Source organism: Sminthopsis crassicaudata, chromosome 1, assembly GCF_048593235.1.
Source record: "Sminthopsis crassicaudata isolate SCR6 chromosome 1, ASM4859323v1, whole genome shotgun sequence".
Classification (NCBI taxonomy): Eukaryota; Metazoa; Chordata; class Mammalia; order Dasyuromorphia; family Dasyuridae; genus Sminthopsis; species Sminthopsis crassicaudata.
This window is the reverse complement of record NC_133617.1, coordinates 164024061-164046114: the sequence shown is the minus strand read 5'-3', so window position 1 is coordinate 164046114 and position 22054 is coordinate 164024061. Positions and strand designations below refer to the sequence as shown.

Below are 22054 nucleotides of genomic sequence, written 5' to 3'. Positions count from 1 at the left end.
GTGTTCACAAGCATACCTTCTTCACGCCATCATTTTAAAATATGATTTTAGAGAATTTTATCAGGGACCAAGGTCAAACTCACCAGCCTATAATTTGAAGTAGTCACATTCTTCCTGTTTTTGAAAATCAGCACAATGTTTGCTTGCCTCCAATCTCACAGAACTTCTCCTGTTCACCAGGATTTCTTAAAGATCATAGACCATGGTATAGCAATTACATGCGCCAGTTCTTTCAGTAGCTTGGGATGTAAGATGTGGAGACAGCATGTTGTGGTGGAGAGTAATGGCCTTGGAGGCAAGAAAATATGAGTTTACATCTTTTCTCAGGTATCAAACTAGGTATACGACCCGGGACAAATGACTTAATTTCCACAATGCTCAGTTTTCTCATCTATAAAATGGGTATAATCACTTGCATTTGGGGCTACTAGTGCCAGGCTTGTAATCAGGAAGACCTGAATTCAAATAGCCTCAGACACTTAGCTGTGAAACTCTGGGCAAGTCAGTCAAGTGCTCTTTGCCTCAGTTTCCTTATCTTTAAATTGGGGGTAATAATAGCACCTATTACTCATGGTGTAAGGCAAGATTTTTAAAGTGTTTAGCACATAGTAGGCTCTTGATAAATGTTAAATCTTATACGTATTAACATTGGGAAAGATATTCATCTGAAAAATATCTGAAGGTTTTTGTGGACTACAAGCTCAATATGAGTCAACATTGTAACATGGCTGGTTTAAAAAAAAAAAAAAAAAAGGCTAAAGTGATCTTATATTGCTTTGAGAGAAGCATAGTTTCCAGGAATCGAGGATTAGGGAAATGATAGTGTTACAGTGTTCTGGCTAGATCATATCATATCTGGAACATTGTGGTTGACGTCATTAAAGAAAAACATTCATGGGGCAGCTAGGTGACACCTGCTTCAGTGAGTTTAAATCCAGCTTCAGAAATATACTAGCTGTGTGACTCTGGGCAAGGCATTTACCCCCAAATGAATAGAGGGAAAGGAGGGAAAGGAGGGAAAGGAGGGAAAGGAGAAAGGGAGGAAGGGAGGAAGGGAGGAAGGGAGGAAGGGAGGAAGGGAGGAAGGGAGGAAGGAAGGAAGGAAGGAAGGAAGGAAGGAAGGAAGGAAGGAAGGAAGGAAGGAAGGAAGGAAGGAAGGAAGGAAGGGAGGGAGGGAGGGAGGAAGGAAAGAAGGAAGGAAGGAAGGGAGGGAGGAAGGAAAGAAGGAAGGAAGGAAGGAAGGGAGGGAGGGAGGGAGGGAGGGAGGAAGGAAGGAAGGAAGGAAGGAAGGGAAAACGGGAGGGAAGGGAAAACGGGAAGGAAGGAGGGAAGGAAAAAAGGGAAGAAAAAAAGGAAGGAAGAAAGGAAGGAAAAAAGGAAGGAAGAAAGGAAGGAAAAAAGGAAAAGAAAAAGGGGAGGGAGAGAGTGAGTGAAGGAGGAAGGGAGGGAGGAAGAGAGGAAAGAAAAGCATTCCTAAGCTGGAGAGCATATAGGATGAATGCCAGGAAGATGAAGAGCTTGGAGGGCATACCAAGAAAAGTTCTATTGAAGAAACTGGGTATGTTTTGACCTGGAGGAGTCTTAGAATGGCATAATAACTGATATAAAATATTGTTATGCCTCAGCTCAGTGGGAAAAACCAGGAACAGTAAGGCTTGATTTAAGGAAAAACTTAATGGCAATTAGAATTACACAGAAGTAGAGCAGACTGTCTTAAAGACACTGAGGGAGGTTCTTAGTAAATATTTCTAAACAAAGGATGAATGACTACTTACCAACTAAACTGCAGAGGAGACTTCAAGGATGGTTCAGATTTGGATGGCCCTGAGATTCTTTCCATCTTTGCATTCTCTATTTCTGTAACATCAATTAAATGAGATAATATCTGTAAAGCACTTAGCATAGTGCCTGGCATGTAGTAGGCATTAAATAAATGCTTGTTCCCTTCTCCTTTAATCAAATTAATGCTCCATCATCCAATTGGAAGTTTTCTTCTAGTTCTCAAATTCTGGCTCCCTCACCCAAAAAGCTGTCAACTCCCAAGCACAGGCAAACCTTACCCTATTCTATCCTTCCCTAAACTCTAACAACTGACAAGATGATAGCAATCATCTTGTTTAGGGTCTCTTCTGCCTTCCAGCCAGACCTAATTTCCCCCCTAATTTACTCTGAAAGTGCCATCAGCAGCTACTTTATGGAAGAAGAATTATGACAAGAGTTCTACTACATCTTAGAATTAGCCAGAGATAAATGAATAAATAAATGAATAAACAAAGAAGTAAAATAATCATTTGCCTACATCAGGGGTGGGGAATGTCTGGGCCTAGTAATATAAGGCCTGTGAAAGCTTTTGCTAAGACAACTCAGGAGATGATGAGTTGAGGTACAACAGCCTCCAGCTTTGAGTTCTGTAAACTGATAATTTTGTATTGGCTTGTAAATAATAATGTAAATATTCAAATGGCCCTTGGCAAAAAAAGGTTACCCATCATTGGTCTAGATCTAAGGTTACATAAATATTCTAAGCCCAAATAAAATGAAAACATTATTTAAATCCTATAACACCATAAAAAAAGAAATAAGATTAGTTTTCCAAAACTTTTTTTTTTGGTATCTCTTAATGAGCACCCTCTTTTTTTTTAAACTACTAATAAATTCCATGTCTAATAATTTATTCTATGCTTTTGCCAAAAGTCATCTGCTTTATAAGTTGGATAGGAACACCTACATAAAAGTGAGATTAATACTAGAAATTTAAAAGAACCCCCCCCCACCATAAATGTATTTATTTACCATCTTTGTGCAAAAGAACAAAATCAGATAAACGTTTCCTGAATCCCTATGATGTGATTGTCATTGCTTTAGGTAATGTAGGAGAGACAAAGAAATATAAGGCATAGTTTCTGCATTAAAACAGTTCAGCATGGTGTAGTGGAGAAAGGTAGCCTTGGAATCAAAACACCACATACTGTCTGTGTGAACTTAAAACAAGTCAATTAACCTCTTGGAGATTCGTGTAACTCTCTAAGAAGATATGTTACGGAAAGGAACTGATCAGCAATAATAGCAAAAGTTCCTAACTGAGAGTTTCCTATACAGATGCAATCCCAGATGTGTATGTGTATGAATTTTGATATATTTATTTTAAAAATACATTTCTATTTTAATTAATATACATACATATGTGTATATAGCTGTGCTAATCAATCTCGCTAGCTTAAGAAACCCAATTCTATACAGAGGGCATGTATATTATAAAAACTCCTACATAAGACCTTTCTTGACCTTCACAGTTGTTTACTTTCTCTCATTTGAAATTACTTTATTTAGTATATATAGACTTTAAACTCTCCCAACCCACACTCCAGAACATGGCTACTACTTTTCCCTTCAGCATTCTTGTGATAATTACATGGTGCCAGGTGATTTCCTAGCACTAACACTCATGAGTCCCTATCCGGCATGTTACCCATATCTCAGATACCCAGCTAACCTGTTCTCAACATCAATAGCCAATTAATATTTCCTTAATGTCAATTTAGGCAGTTGATATCTACTTCATATAAATCAATTAATATGAATTAGATGGTATGGAGGGCTAATAACCAAGAATTAAAGCAAGGATAGAAGTGCCCCCAAAATCTCCCCAAAGCAGATGCATTGTTTTTTCTATATTCTTAGTCACTAAGAGAGTGGATTACACTTAACATAGTAGTTACAAAGCATTGCCCTCCATGTTTAACTCTGGGTATAGTGTAACAAATGGATGAGTTGTGCCCTCACTTGTAGGATATGTTGCCTCAATGGATGGGTCTTTCCATTGCTGGATGTGTTTAGCAGGTGACTCTTCAGAGTTGGCTCCTTAATAGGCTTGATGGCCACTGCTGTAGAAGTCCATGGTGGACTCAAATTGTTGGTCCTTTGGTGGGTCTTCACATATCACAAGGTTTAGTCTGGTGTTTTCTGTCTTTGATTTTCATTCATCCAAGATGAGGAAAGAATATATATATATATATATATACATATATATATATATATTCATTTTTAATATTTCCATATGAGCATATGATTCATATTGGGAAAGAAAAATCAGAACAAAAAAAAGAAAAAAGAAAAAAAAAGGATGAGAAAGAAAAAAAAACCGAACCCTCCCAAAAGGTAAAAAAAGTATGCTTCAATCCTCATTCAGTCTACATGGTTCTCTCTTTGGATGTAGATGACATTTTCCATCCAAAGTTTTTGTGACTGAGGTTTCAGTATTGAGAGAAATTAGCCAAACTAGTGCATGCTGCTGTTGTATTTATCTATCTCTTTCCCTACCTAGGAGTCCACAGCACTTCTTTCTCATTCAAAAGAATCCAGCGAGAGATATTTCATTTGTGATTTTTTGCATACGTAGTTAATTCTAAGTCAGTTACTAATTAAAATACTCTTAATCACCATGAAGTAAGCTGACAAGAAGTGGTCCGAGACTATTTCTCTGTTCTGAAGCAGGGATAAAGTATTATTCCTCCATCATGAAAATCTTGAAGCAGGCTCCACATAGATTGATACTAGGCAAAACATACCATGTATGCTGTAAGGGCTGAGTTCTCTTTGATCAGTATCCATCTCCATCAAACTTGTGTTTCTTTGAATATGATCTATATCTACTTAAGATTGTCCATGTTGCATCTTTCAGAAACAATGTAATGTCTTCAAGGGCAGAGATTATTTCTTTTTTATTTGTGCTCCATATATAATAGATATTTAATAAATATTTAACAAATTAAAGATAGTATACACATATAGGCAAGCAAGGTAGTACAATAGATGGAGTGCTGGACTTGGAGTTAGACTTATATTTCTGAGTTCAAATCTGGCCTCAGACACCTATTTGGCTGTATGATCACCTAACTCTTTTTGCCTCAGTTTCCTTATCTGTTGCTTTATTATTATTATTATTATTATTATTATTATTTGCTGAGGCAATTGGGGTTAAGTGACTTGTCCAGGGTCACACAGCTAGAAAGCATTAAGTATCTGAGACCAGATTTGAACTCTGTTGCTTCATTATTGAAGATGGTCTTCATGTCCTTCATTTTTGAATGACATCAAAAAAGGGACATCATCTTGACTTGCAGGTGAATTGAATTTAAATGGGGCAGAATCGTACAAAGTCATCCACCTCATTCTCTCTTTCAGGGTTATCTGAGTCCAGTGGTAATACATAAGTGAGGATGTCTGGTCTTTTTAAGCTAAAATCTTTCCCAGGTCTCAGTTTTGAGGCAATGCCCATTAAATGATTAAGACGAGACAAGAACTGAGGCAAAAGATGGCATAGTCTGCCTACAAAAAAAAAAAAAAAAAAAAAAAAAAAAAAGTTTGGAAGGAAAAGACCTTCAAGGTTTCTAGCCAAAACAGAAACAATTGTGTTTACACTCTCTGTGAGCCATCAAATCCCAAACAATGACTAAATGGGGCTTGGGTTGGGACCTATTATTAGCCAATCAGTGTGAGCCAGAGTGATTTGAGTTTATGACAAGGTCAGGTATCTCTCCTTTTGAATCCCAATGAATTTTATCAAAGTCTGATTTTCCAGAGGTCTTTTTCAAGAAATCATAAATGAAAATATATGAGACAAAAGAATTAAAATCTAAGTCCAGTGGCAAGAAATAGGTCATGCAGGATAACTGGAGATGACCTCTTCCTCATCTGTAAAATGGTGACAATTTAGACAACTGGAAGATATCCTCTATATGGTATGGTCAAAAGTACAAGGGGACCCTGTGTGAGAGACACATCTCAGGAAAGGAAACACTGACTAGGATCCTCTGCTTCCAAGAAGAGCATCACAGGAGAGCAAGCTAGCAAAGCACCTTGGGGCTCCTATACTATCGTAAGGAGAGACAATTTCTCAACAGAAAGATCAGCAGAGATTCCAAACAGATGAATTACTAGCTAAGTTTAGGAGGAAACTAGGATATTAAATAGGAAACATGATTTGTGGTACAGAGAATTCAATTGTTCAAAACAGACTGTGGAACAAGCACAAAGATATCTCCTCCCCCAGCATGCCTTTCTCTAGAAAAATCATTCCAACTTTTAGGGGAGTATTTGAGTGCCTTAGTCCTATGACACATATGACTGAGTGTTCTTCATGACTAATATACTATTGTGGAAGACACAATCCGACACCCACTCATTTCCTGGCAATTGAAATGCTGAGCAGTTTCCTAGTTTAAGACTTTTCCAGAAATCCTAATGTGATTTCTGGGGTTCATCCTCTCATTCCCTAATGCTCTGAATTTGCTCAGGATGAATCAATTTTGGCACATGCCTTCAGCTGACCAAAAATAGTAGGTAAGATGGTCTTAACTTCCCAATTCTATGGCTAGTTTGAAGCCAATCTCAGGAGAATTGGCCTAGGTTATATCCCAGCATAAAGAACTCTGAGGGACTCAGTTTCTTCATCTGTAAAACGAAGAGGTTGAATCCTATGACTACATAGCATCAAAAGTCCACTCCTACTGTATCTGAACTTATAACCTTCTGACCTGAGACTAAATAGTATATCTGCTACTTACTGATGAAGAAATCAAAGTAATTTATAGTTATTTGGAAAAAATGTTTTAAGTAATACAAATTAATAATTTTGCAAATATAATTTTGCACCTGTCAGATTGGCTAACATGGTTGAAGGGGAAAACAAAAATGTTAAAGGATATGTAGAAAAATTGGGACACTAATTCTTTGTTGTAGAATTGTGAACTAATCCAAGCATTTTGGAAAGCAATCTGGAATTATGTCCAAAGACTTACTGAACTGCCTATACCCTTTGAACCAGAAATAGCATTAGTAGGTCTATTTCCAAAGATGATTAGGGAAAAACAAAAAGAACCTACATGTTCTAAAATATTTATAGTAGTTCTCTCTATAGTGGGAAAGATTGGAAAACTTCAGGAATGCCTGTTAATTGGGGAATGGCTAGATAAGTTGTGGTATATGATTGTAATGGAACACTGCTATGTTATAAAAAAATGGTGAGCTTGATGATCCTAGCAAAACATGGATAGATTTGCAGAAAATAATGAAGAGTAAAATTAGCAAAACCAAGAAAAATCTGTGTATAGTTAAGAAAAAAAATTGTTTCAAAATCAACTTTGAGCAAATAAGTCATCTTGACTGTTACCAATATCCAAATTAACTACAAAGGACCTATGAAAAAAGATGCTAAATGCATAAAGAATTGATAAATAGAAATATGTATAGAATGATATATACATATGTTTAATGGTAGCTATCTTGAGGGAAGGTAGGGGAGAAGGGGAGAAAAGAAATTTACATTATAACTTTATTATTTGTTAAAAATGAATAGCAAGTTGTATATAATATATTTGCAGGTTTTTTATTACAATGATATGAAAATGCTTATTTTTATCCCACAAGTTAAAATCAAAATAAATAAAACTTTAAAAAAGAAAAGTGAGGGAGGGGGAAAGAAGGAAGGGAGGAAAAGAAGGAGGGAAAGAAGAAAGGCAAGGAAGGAAGCAAGGAAAGAAGCAATGAAGGATGGATGGAAGAAGGAAGGAAGGAAGGAGAAAGGAAAAAGGAAAAAGGAGGAAGGAGGGAGGAAAAGAAGAGAAAAATTAAAAAAAAAAAAGAAATAGTATCATTTTCACCCAAAATGTCCCATTCCCACAGAATTGTGAGTCTGGTAATTGAAAAAAAATTTCCTAAATAAAAATTACCAATGATTGGCTATGAACTGTTATACCTTATTCAAAATATTTATGGTAATATAAAATACCTTGTCAAAGTATTATGGAAAATAAGTTTAGGTCTGAAGGGAAATCTTATTTCTATGAAGCAAGAGCATTGGCTTAATTTATCTTCCTATTATTTGCTTATGTAACAGTCTTGCTATTTACAAAGAATATAGTCAAGTGGATGTCACTTTTTTTTTCTCATCCATTTACTGCCATTTATACCACTTTGCAAACTAATTTATAGAATGAATGCAAAGTGTGTCCCTCTAAAAGCTTTAAAGAGCCTAAGATAGTGATTAGGTCCTTGTGTGACAAATTATAAAGGTTGTCATTTGGAACCCACAGCTAAATATGAAGAGCTTGTTGTTTCCCTCACCAGCCTAACCTGCTCTGGTTTTCACACTTAGTGCTATTAATCCAAGAGCAGTCAAATGGCAACCCATTGAGGCTGCCATTGCACAAAGACAATTCATTTTATCCTATAATGATGTTAAGGATTCACTTAATTTCTGTAAAATAATTGAGTGCAGGATGAAAATTCAAGGGAACTTCTGATTTGGTAAACCTTATTCAGTGTCATACCTCTTCTAACCTACGCTAATATAATAGTCTTAAAATTGGTCTTCTTGAAGTCAGTCTGTATGTTTTCTAAACCATCTTTTGCTACATTATTGCCCAGATAATGAGTGCGCTATACTTGGAAACAGAGGACTAGAATCCTTCCACTTATCAACTTGGGTGATGGGACCAGGAACCTCATCATCAAGATTTCCATCTTCCTTCAAGATTGCTCACACTCATCAGTATCCTCAGGATCTTCTGCCCCTAAGATTGGAGTGCTCAGGGAAGAGGGCCTCTCAAAGCCTCTATTTAGGAAGGGGATCCAGGCCAATTATATTTTCATTTCCACCTTAAAATCGGTACTCTATTGGACTTGTCCATCATACCCTTCTTCTAGGTATTTACCTTTCCCCTTTTTAGCTTTCTTATGGGTATTGTGTTCCCTTATTAGATTGTAAGCTTCTTGACTGTTTTTTGTTTTTTTGTAGTTGTATTCCCATCATTTAGCATAGTAACATATCTAGAGGGCTTGACTGATTTTAAAATAAGTGTTTATTGATTGACTGATTACTATAGTGATTGCATAAATGGAAACTAGGGCATGCATTTGAGAGAGAGGATGAACAAAACTTAACTGATTGAATATAGAGGAGGTTGTTCAGTCATGACCAACCCTTTACGACCCATTTAGAGTTTTCTTGGTAATAATACTGGAGAAGTTTATCATTTCCTTTGATAGAGACGGAAAGTAAGACAATCAGGGTTAAATGATTTAAGTAGGGTCACATAGCTGGTAAGCTGAGGTCGGAATTCAGAAAGGGGAGTCTCCCTCACTTCAGGCCTGGGACTCTATCTTAGCTGCTTTATAAGAGATGAGAGAATGAGTAGAGTCAAGAGTTACAATTATAGGTGATGTAGGATGATAGTGTCCTTAATAAAAATAGGGACATTTGGAGGGGGGAAGATAATGAATTCTGATTGTAATTCTGAGCTTGAGGTTCTGATCTGCTACCTTATTGATGTCCAGCAGATTGTCGACATTGAAGGATTAGCGTTCAGGAGAAAAAAATGAACACCAGATACATTGGTATCAATAGGAGTTTTGTATAGGATGAGGTGAGTAATTTAAGGCTTAATATCCCTATTTTACAGATAAGGCAACAGGTACAGAAAAGTTAAGTAGCATGTTTAAGGCCAAACAGACAAGCAACTGTTCTCTATTCCAAATGTTCTCTGACTCCAAATCTAGCATATTTTCTGTTTTTCCACTAATCTTATCCACATTTTTGTAGATTCTAGATTTACAGCCAGAAGAGACCTTAAAGGTCATATAGTTGTTTTTCTATACATAAGGAAACTGAGGTAGAGAGAGGCCAAATGACCTCGTTTGCCCAGTTAGTAGATCTCTAAGGCAGGATTAAAATCAAATCCTTCTGACTCCACACTCAGGATCCTATCCATCCAGCCATCTAGCTGCTTTAAAGCAATTTCATCTTTATAGCCATGAACTCAGGACATTCAACTAATGAGATTGAATTACAGCCTACAGTTTGTTGGCTATCTTCTTTTTGACAGAATATTCTTTGAAAAGAATTTAATAGATTATATGGTCTAGTTTCCATCATATTACAAATGAGGAAACAGAGACTTAGGGATTTTAAATGACTTTTTTTTTTTTTTCAAGAGAGATATATCTAATTAGTGACAATGCTAAATCTTCCTGACTCCTATTTCAGTAGTTCTTTTGATTGCTCCAGATTGCTTTTCCGTCTCCCCCTTCTCACCTGAATCAGGTCTGCTCGTCTGTGCTACTTGAATCCAAATAGGTCATTCAGTTTAGGTGGAGCAGTGATCCATGCCTAGTGAACCCACACTCAGGTGTGAGCTAAGATTTGTCTGACATTGCGATTTTTCCTCTCCAGAACAACCCAGCTGCTGAGCTCCAGGATTAGTTTGTAGTGTGTTTGGATTACCTGAAGGATATTGGGGAGGAGAGGAGAGAGAAAAAAAATTGTAAGAAGAGAAGAAAGCAGAAGAGAGGTAGTAAGGAAAGAGAGAGACAGAGACAAAGTTAGAGACAGAGACAGAGAGACAGAGATAGAGAGAAGTAGAGAGAGAAAAGAAAACCAGTTATTTCTGGTTGACCTAAAGCTTTCTTTAAAATGATTCATTCTTTTCTCCCTCCAGAGAGCCATTTTTATGATTGATCAGCATATGCTAATCTACAATGTCAAATGGAAAAGGAAAAAAAAAAAAAATCCCCGCAGAATCCTAAACTAAAATGTGTATAGTTGAAGGATGATGTGCAGTTGATAATAATGTCGTCTGTAGCTTGATGCTTACTTGCCAGTGACTTGAACCCCAAAGGATTCTAATTGTATTCTTCAATCAAACCTCAAGGTTGCTGTACAACTGTCAGACACCAGAACCTGTTTTTTAAGGAGATGTCAAGAAATGCCTCCTGAGTGAGGAAGAACTTTAAGCAGCCAAGATCCTCTTTCTAAAATCAAGGACAAGTCAGGACTATGGTTAAATAAAGAAAATGGTGTAATTAAGAGTCAAGACTTGAGGGTTCCAGGGAGATAGACAGAGAGAGACAGAGAGAGAGAGAGAGAGAGAGAGAGAGAGAGAGAGAGAGAGAGAGAGAGAGAGAGAGAGAGAGAGAGACAGAGAGAGAGAGACAGAGAGAGAGAGAGAGAGACAGAGAGAGAGAGAGAGAGAGACAGAGAGAGAGAGACAGAGAGAGAGAGACAGAGAGAGAGAGAGAGAGAGAGAGAGAGAGAGAGAGAGAGAGAGAGACAGAGAGAGAGAGAGAGGAGAGAGAGAGAGAGAGAGAGGAGAGAGAGAGAGAGAGAGAGAGAGAGAGAGAGAGAGAGAGAGAGAGAGAGAGAGAGAGAGAGAGAGAGAGAGGAGAGAGAGAGACAGAGAGAGAGAGACAGAGAGAGACAGAGACATACAGAGAAAGAGAGAGAGAGAGACAGAGACAGAGAAACAGAGACACACACACACACACAGAGAGAGAGAGAGACAGAGACAGAGACAGAGACACAGAGACACAGAGAGAGACAGACAGAGAGACAGAGACACACACACAGAGATAGAGAGACACAGAGAGAGAGACAGAGACAGAAACAGAGAGAGAGAAAGAGAGAGAGACTCAGAGAGAGACAGAGACAGAGACACACACACACAGAGAGATAGAGAGACAGAGAGAGAGACAGAGAAAGAGAGACTCAGAGAGAGACAGAGACAGAGAGACAGACAGAGAGACAGAGAGACAGAGACAGAGACAGAGAGAGAGAGAGACAGAGACAGAGACAGAGAGAGAGAGACAGAGACAGAGAGAGACAGAGAGACAGAGAGACAGAGAGACAGAGAGGAATGATAGATAACTTTTCCATCCCATCTAGCTTGAAATTCCTACAATTATGGGATCTCCTTTAGGTTTGGGGGCTGAGGAGGAGAGAGGAAAGGAAGAAGGAGGAAAGGGTGAAAAAGAGAGATAGAGAAAGAGGCAGAGAGAGAGGCTGGGGAAAGGGAGGTTAGAAGGAAAGAGAAATGTCCAGAAAACTATTGTTGAAATGTATCTTATCTGAAAGTGGAAAGTGGAGAAGCTTTCATAGCAGAAATGATTGGCCCAGATTATTTAATTTAATTATCTGTCACTGTAGAAAACAGAGAGCAGGGATTCCTAGAATTCACTTCCTTTTATAAATGAGAAAACAGGGCTAAGGGTAACGTGTCTTGCCCAAAGTATAAAAAGGGAAGTAAAGAAAGGATCTCCAATTTGAAATAACTTCTAACTTAGATCCAGTCCTCTTTCCACCACACTAGTCTAGATCAAAACTTCTTTTTTTAAATAAAGCTTTTTACTTTCAAAGCATATGCATGGATAATTTAACAACTTTGACCCTTGCAAAGCCTTGTGTTTCAGATTTTCTCCTCCTTCCCCCCACCTCCTCCCCTAAATATCAAGCAATCCAATATATGTTAAAAATATATTAAAATATATGTTAAATCCAATATGTATAAATATACTTATACAATTCTCTTGCTGCATAAAAAAATCCGATTAAAAAAAAGTATATGAATAAGAAAACAAAATGCAAATGAACAGCAACAAAGAGTGAGAATGTTATATTTTGATCCACACTCAGTTCCCACAGTCCTCTCTCTGGTGTAGATGGCTCTCTTCATCACAAGATCATTGGAACTGGCATCAATCATCTTATTGTTGGAAAGAATCACATTCATCAGAATAGATTGTCGTATAATATTGATGTTGCTGTGGACAATGATTTCTTGGTTCTGCTCATTTCACTCAGCATCAGTTCATATAAGTCTCTCCAAACCTCTCTAAAATCATCCTCCTGATCATTTCTTACAGAACAATAATATTCCATAACATTCATATATGATAATGTATTCAGCCATTCTCCAATTGAGAATTCACTCAGTTTCCACTTTCTTGCCACTATAAAAAGGGCTGCCACAAACATTTTGCATATGTGGGTACCTTTTCCTCTTTTAAGATCTCTTTGGGATATAAGCCCAGTAAAAACACTGCTAGGTCAAAGGGTATGCACAGTTTGATAACTTTTTGAGTATAGTCCCAAATTGTTCTCCAGATTGGTTGGATCCTTTCACAGTTCCACCAAAAATGTGTCAGTATCCCAATTTTCCCATTTGCCCCCCAACATTCGTCCTTGTCTTTTCCTATCATCTTAGGCCGTCTGATAGGTATGTAGTGGTATATCAGAGTTGTCTTACTTTGCCTTTCTCTGTATATCAAAACTTCTTAAACTGTGGATCTCATAACTCACAATGAGAGCTTATGAAATTATAATTCATTATCAACAAATGTTTGATTTGTATACCTGCTTTATATGCCTATATACTGGGGGTTGTGTAAAAATGGCAAAAAACGGGTTGTGAGTGGAAAAGGTTTGAGAAGCTTGGTCTAGATGAAACACATTTATGTTTTTATGAAGCATGTGTGGATAAGGATAGTGTAGAAAAGGGGAGAAAAGGTAGGCAGGAAAGTATATTAAATTAGCTACTCAATTGACAAGCATTTATTAAGTACCAATTATGAACCAATCATCATATTAAGCAATGGAAATTTAAGTACAAAGAATCAAATGATTCCTACTTTCATGGATCTTAAATGGAGAGGACAAAAAGTGAGTATATAAATATATTCAGTACCAATATCAAGTAAATAAATGAACATACATATGGATATATTTGTGTATATTTATATACCTATACTACATACATACCTATACTAAGTTATTAAATACAGAGTAGTTTGGGAAGGGGCATGTTGACTACTTGGGGGCATGAGGAAAGGTTTCATGAAGAAGATGACATTTATGCTGTCTTTTTATGTTTTAGCAATTATTATTTTTATTAAAGTTTTTTTTATTTACAAAACATATGCAAAGGTAATTTTTCAACACTGACCCTTGCAAAACCTTATGTTCCAAATTTTCCCCTCCTTTCCCCACACCCCCTCCCCTAGATGGCAGGTAGTCAATACATGTTACATAGGTTAAAAATATATGTTAACTCCAATATTTGTAGACTTATTTATATCGTTTTCTTTATGCTGAGTCTTAAAGGAGGAGAAGAGCTCTGAGGTAGAAGTAAGGATGAAGACATTCCAGCTCTGTTGGATGGCTAATGCAAAGGCACACTAAGAAGAGAAATGAAGGGTTATTTGTGAGCAGCAGAGGGAAGGTCAGATGTTCTGGGTCATGAAATGCAGTAGAGGTAGTAATGTTCAATGAGGATGCTCAGAAACCAAACAGAAGAGTTTATAAGTTATCTAAAACAGAATAGGAAGATACTGGAATTGACTAAATAGGGGAAATAATTTGATCAGTCTTCTCTTAAGAAAAATTACTCTTGTAGAAGTCTTTAAGCCAGATTAAAATAGATATTGAGTCAGAGAAACCAGTTAGGAAGCTATTGAAATCATCTAGGTAAGAGATGATAAAAACCCGAACAAAGGTGATAACTACGAGTGGAGAGAATGAGTGAATTGTATGAAAAGGTGTTTTAAAGGCAGAAATGGCAAGATTTAGCAACTGATAGAATATGTGAGGTGGGGAGAATAAAGAGTCCAAGATAATGCCAAGTTTATGATCCTGAGATCTGGAAGAATGATGTTATGGAGACAGAAATGCTGAGGCAGCAAAGAAGATGAGAAGTTGAAAATTAAGACAAATTAGAAGAAGAAAGTAATATTATAAAAACCCAGAGGGAAGTTAGTATCCAGGAAAAGAAGGTAGTCAAAAGCATGAGAATTGAAGATCTTCAGATTTGGTGATTAAAAGATAACTCAGTAATTTTGAAGACAAGATTTCAGTTGAATGATGAGGATGAAAATGAAATAGCAAAGGACTAAGGAGTGACAGAGAGAAGTGATGGCAATCAATGTAGAGTTTTCTTAGAGAGTTTGGCTAAGATAGACAAGAAAGATATAGGACATTAACTTGAGGGGACAGTAATATCTAATAAAATATTTATTTTTAGGATGGAGGAGATTTGGGAATGGTCAAAGGCAGTAGAAAAGGAGCCAGTTGACAGGAGAGAAATGGAAAATTTAAGGGTGGATTATGGTTAGGGAATGCAATCTGTTAAAAAAGATGTGTCTTCTTCAAGAGAGAATGAGAGATTGGAGCAGCTACCAGTGCAGTGGATAGAGCACTGGTCCTGAAGTCAGGAGATCTGACCTGAATTCAAATTCAGCCTCAGACACTTAATACTTACTAGCTGTATGACCCTGGGCAAATCATTTAACTCCAAATTGTTTCCCAAAAAAGAGAGAATGAGATAAAGTGAGAACTATTTTTTCCCAGATAAATAGAGTAGGAGATGACATCAAGATGTTTTGAGATGAAGATAAGAAGAAGACAAAATTTATATCCCTAATTTTTCTCAGTAAAGTGGCAAGGTCCTCAGCTGCATGAAAAGGGGAAGGGAGGCTTGAGGAGGGAAGAGAAGGTTTGAAATAGCTTCTTTGGAGAAGTGAGATAGAAAATCAATTGAAAAGAAACGAAAAAAAAAAAAAAAAACCTGGCTTACTGTTGTGTCTAGTTGAGAGGTTGGATAGCATGTATTTCTAATGTATTTATTAACACGATCTTCCAACTGCATTCAGCAGCTTATAAGAAGGATCAGATGAGGTAAATGATTGAAGTAATCCAGAGCTGAGCTTTAGGAAGAGACGTAGCAAAAGAACAAGGATCCACTGAATTCAAGGGCAGAGGAAAGGGCGAAGTTGAAGTGACTTACTATTGGATTGAGATTCCAGAAGGGGAAGAATGAAGTCAGAGCAAAAGTAAAGATTTAAGAAAGTACTGAAGGATGAAGGAATTGAACGTCTTAATGTAACTAAAGAAAAAAACTAGAAAAAGAACAAATTAAAGATTCACAATTAAACATCAAATTGAAAATACTGAAAATCAGAGGAGAGATTAATTAAATTGGAAGAAAACAATTAGACTAATAAAACCAGAAGCTGTTTTTATGGGAAAAAATAGATAACTCATTCATTTTTTATTTAAAAAAAAGAAAGAAGAATTTACCAGAATTTACTAATTACCAATATCAAAAATTAAAGTGAAGAAGAAATGAAAACCATTCTAGGAGCTATTTTGCCCAATTATATGCTAATAAATTTGGCTAATTATATGCCAATAAATTTGACAATCTAAATGAAATAAATTCCTAACAAAAATGAATTATCCAGATTAAAAAAAAGAAAATATAGAATATGTAAGTAACCTTATCTTAGAAAAAGAAATTGAACAAGCCATCCCTGACCTTCCCAAGAAAAAATCTTTAGGGCTGGATATTTTTGCTAGAGCTCACAAACATATTTTACCAAACATTTAAAAAACAATTAATCTCAATACTTTATAAACAGTTTCAAAAATGGGCAAAGAAAGAGTCCTACAAAATTCCTTTTATGATACAAATATGGTGTTGATTACTAAATCAGGAAGAGCCAAAACAGAGAAAGAAAATTATAGATCACTTTCCCTGAAGAATACTGATCCAAAAATTTTAAATAAAACACTAGCAAAGATATTGTAACAATATATCACAAGAATCATATGCTATGACCAAGTAGTTTTTATACCAGGAATATAGAGTTGGTTAAACATTAGGAAAACTACCAGCATAATTGACAATATCAATAAGAAAAACAAAAGAAATCATATGATTATTTCAATAAATACAGAAAAAACATTTGACAAAATATAACACCAATTCCTATTAAAAACACCAGATTGTATAGCAATAAAGGAGCTTTCCTTAAAATGATAAGTAATATTTGTCTAAAACCATCAACAAGCATTATCTGTAATGGGAATAACTAGAAGGCTCCCAATAAGAAGTAAAACAAAGATGCCCATTATCACCTCTCTTAAAATTATCACTCTTTGCAGATGATATGATGGTATACTTTGAGAATTATAGAAAAATCAACTAAAATCTACTTGAAGTAATAATTTCAGCAAAGTTGCAGGATACAAATAAGACCACATAAATCATTAGTATTTTTATATATTGCCAATAAAATCCAGCAAGACAAACTAGAGAGAGAAATTCCATTTTACTTTGTGTGTATTTTTTAATATATTCTAATCTGTACAATACTTGTTAATTTCAAGGATGGGCTTTCATGTAACTAGGGCACAAATGGTAAAAAATAAATTTGGGGCACCTTTCTCCTTTAAGAGATAGTGACCAGGGCAGTTCAGTGACTTTAGAAGCTAAAATTAATACTTTTAGATCAATAATATTTAGGGAGGTAAATAGATATACTTCTAGTCTAGTACCTTCCTCTTTTTAAGAGATCAGATCAATCAGATTCATGGCTCTTTCTCCTGCTACTTTCAAAGTAGAATTGGAAAGGGATGGATAAAATTTCAGAAACATCTATCTGCACCTCTCCTTTAACCTCCTGTCTAGACACAGATATCCCATGTAAACATATATATTTACTTGAAGAGTACATACCTCACAGGGTAAACATTGACTGAGCATATTTCAAAAACAGAAAGGTTGCTGAGGGAAGGGGGAAAAGGAGAGTCTGCAAATGACAAAGAGAACAAAAAAAAAAAAAAAATCTGATTTTTCCTTTAAGGACTCATATGTCAGAAGATATTAAAAAAGGCACAGTTAATGCCAGAGAAAATAACTGGAAATGCAGTGTCATCAGAAGAAAGCTAGATCTCAGTAAAGGAAAATAGATGGAAGGAATGTGAGAGAAAGAGGTTCAAACTGAAGATGATTTGTTCACTATTGAATGGAAATTCCAGAGTGTTTATTGGAAGGAGTGGACAGAGTTGCACTGAGTCATGAGTAAGGTAGGTTGATGAGAATAGGAATGAAAAGACAGGAAAAGGGAGCCGAGAAATGGGTTTTTTCTTTATGGCTAGGAATTAATTAGGAAAGGGACAGTGAGAGAAAGAGCAAAAGCGATAGTAGTAATAGTGTGTTTCAGATAAAAAGTGAAGCTCAGTCTTTAAAGGGTGATAATAGAAATAGCTAGGTTAAGTTCAGATATGCTTCTACCTGAATCTGCTGCCCTGCCTGCTTTCAAATCCGTGGAACAAGATGTTGCTCCCAGCATAAACCAATCACTTCTAAACTCATCATCACCACACCTTGATTATTAAATCAGTCTTGATTAACACCACCTTCCCTCAGACTCTATTTAGATGGTGGGAGGTCAGATGTTCCTCCCAATGTTCCTTTAAGTTTTCCATTGACTGGACTCAGCTCACTCCTACTTTACTTCTGTAATCCTCCCTGGTTTCAATTGCACAAAACAAGTTGCCCCATGCAGGTAGCCCTTGGGGTCTTCTCCTCCCCCAAACCCTCCCACACTTTCGTGCCCCTTTTTGTATGTTTCTCCCCCTTTAATTGTAATTATTTGAGTTTATTATTAATTGTACTCGCCCTTGCTTAGCACAGAACCTGAAATGATAGTAGGCACTTAAAAAATTTTAACTGGATGGGATTGGAGATGCTGGTGGAAGGAATCAGGGCAGATAGGCAGTGATCTTATTCAGGGTGACTTTAGAAAGGGTTGGGATATTTTGGGCAATATTCCCATTCGTAGATTTTCCAGGCTTAGACCTAGGTTCAAATGTAAGCATTATACTTTTTTTTTTTTAAATTCTTCTGAATTCTCAAAAATCCCCCAAATAAGAATTACTTATAAGAAATAAAGTAATTACAGCTGACATCCACTCAGCAATTTCCTTGCCGCTGCTGAAGTCTCTGCCAGAATAACTTGCCCCTGCCCTCACCTCGACATTCTGTGAGAATGAGCACCAGTGTCAACTTTGCCCACTCTCAGTTTCATGTAGAGAAGATGGAGGTATGGAGAAACAGAAAAGGGTCCTGCCTGAGACTTTAAAACACTTTTATGACAGTCCTCAGTGAACAGAAGGAGCCATGGCAGAGGGCCAGCATGTATATAAGTTGTACCAGGTCTGAAAGAAGGAAACTGGCCCCCAGCTATGGCCAGTTCTATCCCCCAGAGGTCACTTGGGAAAGGGATTGAGGCAGATAGAATGCAAATTTCTCAGGATGAGAAAAAGACAATATCTGAGGTCTAACCTTAGGATATTTGCCAACAAAGAGAAGGAAGAAACATTGAAATTACCAAAGATAATTCGTATAAAAACTTTGATCACAAGTAGATATTTATCTATATCTCAACAGAGAAGATATTAAAACAGAAAAATAAATAAAAGGTCATTAGGATAGCTAAGTAACTGTATAAATATCGTTAAAGGAAATTATACCAATTAACTGATGAGGCAAGAACCTTGTAAATCTTGTAGATCCTTAAGAGACTGCATTAGGATATTATCAAATGGTTCAAGAAAAATAAACATCAAGAAAGTAGAATTTAAGACTTGTACAACAGAAATAATTTGCTGAATAGAACAACATCAATAGTTGTAGTAAGTCTTTCCATGGAAACAGAAGAGGAAACAATAGATTGAAATACAAATATATAGATGTGAAGACAAGAAGAAAAAGCAATAATCCTAAGAGAACACATGATCTCTAGATAAGCAAAACATATTCATTTCAAAGAGATGGGTTTGAAAAGACAATTTTGGGATCATGAATTTTCCAAAGAATATGAAAAGTTTAAAAAACATTTGAACACTATAATGCAAGAAATAATACAAGAAAACTTCTTAGAACTTCTGGATACAGAAAACAGTGTCGATCAAAAGAATCTGCAAATTTGCCTCTAGAAGGAAAACAAAACAAACCAAAACACAAAGAATAAAGAAACCCATGCTGCAAACTACAAGATGTATAGAAGTTAAAATGAATAATTCTAATGACAAACAACAAAGTCTATAAACTATTATATAAATTTTAAAAGACAAATTTAAATAAATTTAAATAACCCAAGATTATTCTTGCCCCATTAGAAACCTCAGAAGGGAATGAAATTATGTTACAAAGAACAAAGGAGGTTCGTGATACAACCCAAGATGACACAACCAAATCATCAGTCAAAAAGAGATGGACATTTAATAAAAGAGAGGCATTTGAAGTATTCTTTTGAAAAAAAGAAGGCATAACTCACTTCCAGTTGATCAATGATGGACAGATGTAGCTACACCCAGAGAAGAAACAATGGGAAGTGAATGTAAATTGTTAGCACTAATATCTGTCTGCCCAGGTTACATGTACCTTCGGAATCTAATGCTTATTGTGCAACAAGAGAATGGTATTTACACACATATATTGTATCTAGGTTATATTGTAACACATGTAAAATGTATGGGATTGCCTGTCATCGGGGGGAGGGAGTAGAGGGAGGGGGGCATAATTTGGAAAAATGAATACAAGGGATAATATTATAAAAAATATATAATAAAAAATTTAAAAAAAGAAAAAAAAAGAAAAAAAAGAAAAGAAAAAAAGAAAAAAAGAAGGCATGAGCAGATTATCTGCTCTGTAAATATCCCAGATAATGAAAATACAGAAAGGATAAATAAACACAGTTACCAAGAAAACAACAAGTAATGAAATAAATTACTCCAGAGAAAAGGAGGTGGAATAAAAAGAAAAAGACACTCATGGGATTAAAAAACAAAACAGGAAAAACAGCAAAATTACAGCAAGGAACCATTAGAAGATTCCTTTCTAAAAGTATAGAAGGAGATACAAATTAAAGCAAAATTTTAATAAAGGTGATGATGGAGAACAATCCTGAAACATCCTAGGCTCAACATCAAATTATCAAGACTACAGGTGAGTCAATGATTTTTATGGGACAAAAATGCAGAATGACAAGGGAAAGTTCAGGAAGAATTTAGAGAGGAATGTGATGTACCCCAATCAAATCAATGAAAGGCAAATAAAAACTTAGGGAAGAATGAATGAGGTGCCAAAGAAAGGGATTGAAATAGGAAAAAATAAAAAAAGGATTCTTGATTCAGTGGTGAAAAGGGCTTCTATTAAAGAACACTCTCATGGGAGGAGAGGGAGTTGCTATAATGAGAGATCAGGATCTTAAATAGATATAATCTGCAGGGATTTGGCATTCAGTGTTTAGAATTGTACGCATAGTTAGGACCCAATTAGTGCAAATAATGAATCCTCTGAAATGGTTACAATATTTGAATTCACACTGCATATTACCATTGAATTGGAAACAATTACCCTTATAATACTGAATAACAAAAATTTGAACATATGAGACAATTTGAGAGGATTCACAATTTACATTATAGTGACCTAGCTATCTTTACTTTCTTCCTGCCTGGTTATTCATTATATCTCAGGAAGGAATGAGATGGTGGCAGCCAGCAATATTAAAGATAGAACAGGGAATAGAATCTAGAATACTTAACTGACTATCCAGAGATATGCTTATTCTTTTACCTTTTCCTCCACATCATTATGTATAAAATGGTAACTATCCCTTGAGGTTAAGATGATTCACCCTTGGGTCTTTGATCAATTTACAAGGAGAACCCTAGGTTTCAAAATTTATAGGATCATTAGCTGGAGAGATGATTCCAGAAGTTCAACAAACCAAATGCTTATATATAATTGATCAAATATGTGGTTTTGATCAGTGGCAAAATATAGACTCTCAAAAAAATATGCACTGATGCTCATGATAAGCTGGCTCTGGACTGCTTCTAGACATTATTGGATCTCATTGTTTTCATTATAAGCATGTAACTGCATTGAATAGTGATGAATCTTTGTAAGAACTTTACTGAGATAACAATAAAACAATAATATGGAAGTTCCAGGGGCGGAGCCAAGATGGCAGAGTGAAGCTGGAAAGCTACTTGAGATTTCCCTGTTTCCCTTGAAAACCATATGAAATCAAGCCTTTGAACAGAGTCCTATGAAATGAAATTACTCTCCAGCTCAAGATAGATTAGAAGGATTCAAGAAAGGTCAGTCTTACTGGGGTAAAACACTGGGTATTTAGTCCAGCTCAGTGTCTGGGAAAAACAGTGAGATCTTTATCACAGCAGATCAGCAACTGAAACCCTCAGTCCTGGCTCAGTTGCAGAGCAGATCAGTGGGGCAGTTTCCAACCCCAGCTCAGAAGGCAAATTGTCATCCCAGGAAGACTAGGCTGTTGCCTGGAGAGAGCAGGTAGGGTTACCCCCTTGCTCTGACAAGGGGCCCTTGTGCTCAAAGTCAAGGCTCAGAGTGTCACA

At 36.2% G+C, this 22054-nt stretch overlaps 1 long non-coding RNA gene across 1 annotated transcript in view; it reads right to left on the bottom strand.

Annotated features, from left to right (window-relative positions):
* The window catches only part of LOC141544523 (uncharacterized), a 165212-nt gene extending 143647 nt beyond the window's left edge, over positions 1 to 21565 (bottom strand). The window contains exons 1-4 of the long non-coding RNA XR_012482637.1: positions 21255 to 21565; positions 10094 to 10282; positions 1776 to 1857; positions 84 to 288 (exon numbers count right to left, since the gene is read on the bottom strand). This is a non-coding gene — a long non-coding RNA (uncharacterized LOC141544523). The remainder of the gene's footprint in view (positions 1 to 83; positions 289 to 1775; positions 1858 to 10093; positions 10283 to 21254) is intronic.
* Between the last annotated feature and the right edge of the window lie 489 nt (positions 21566 to 22054).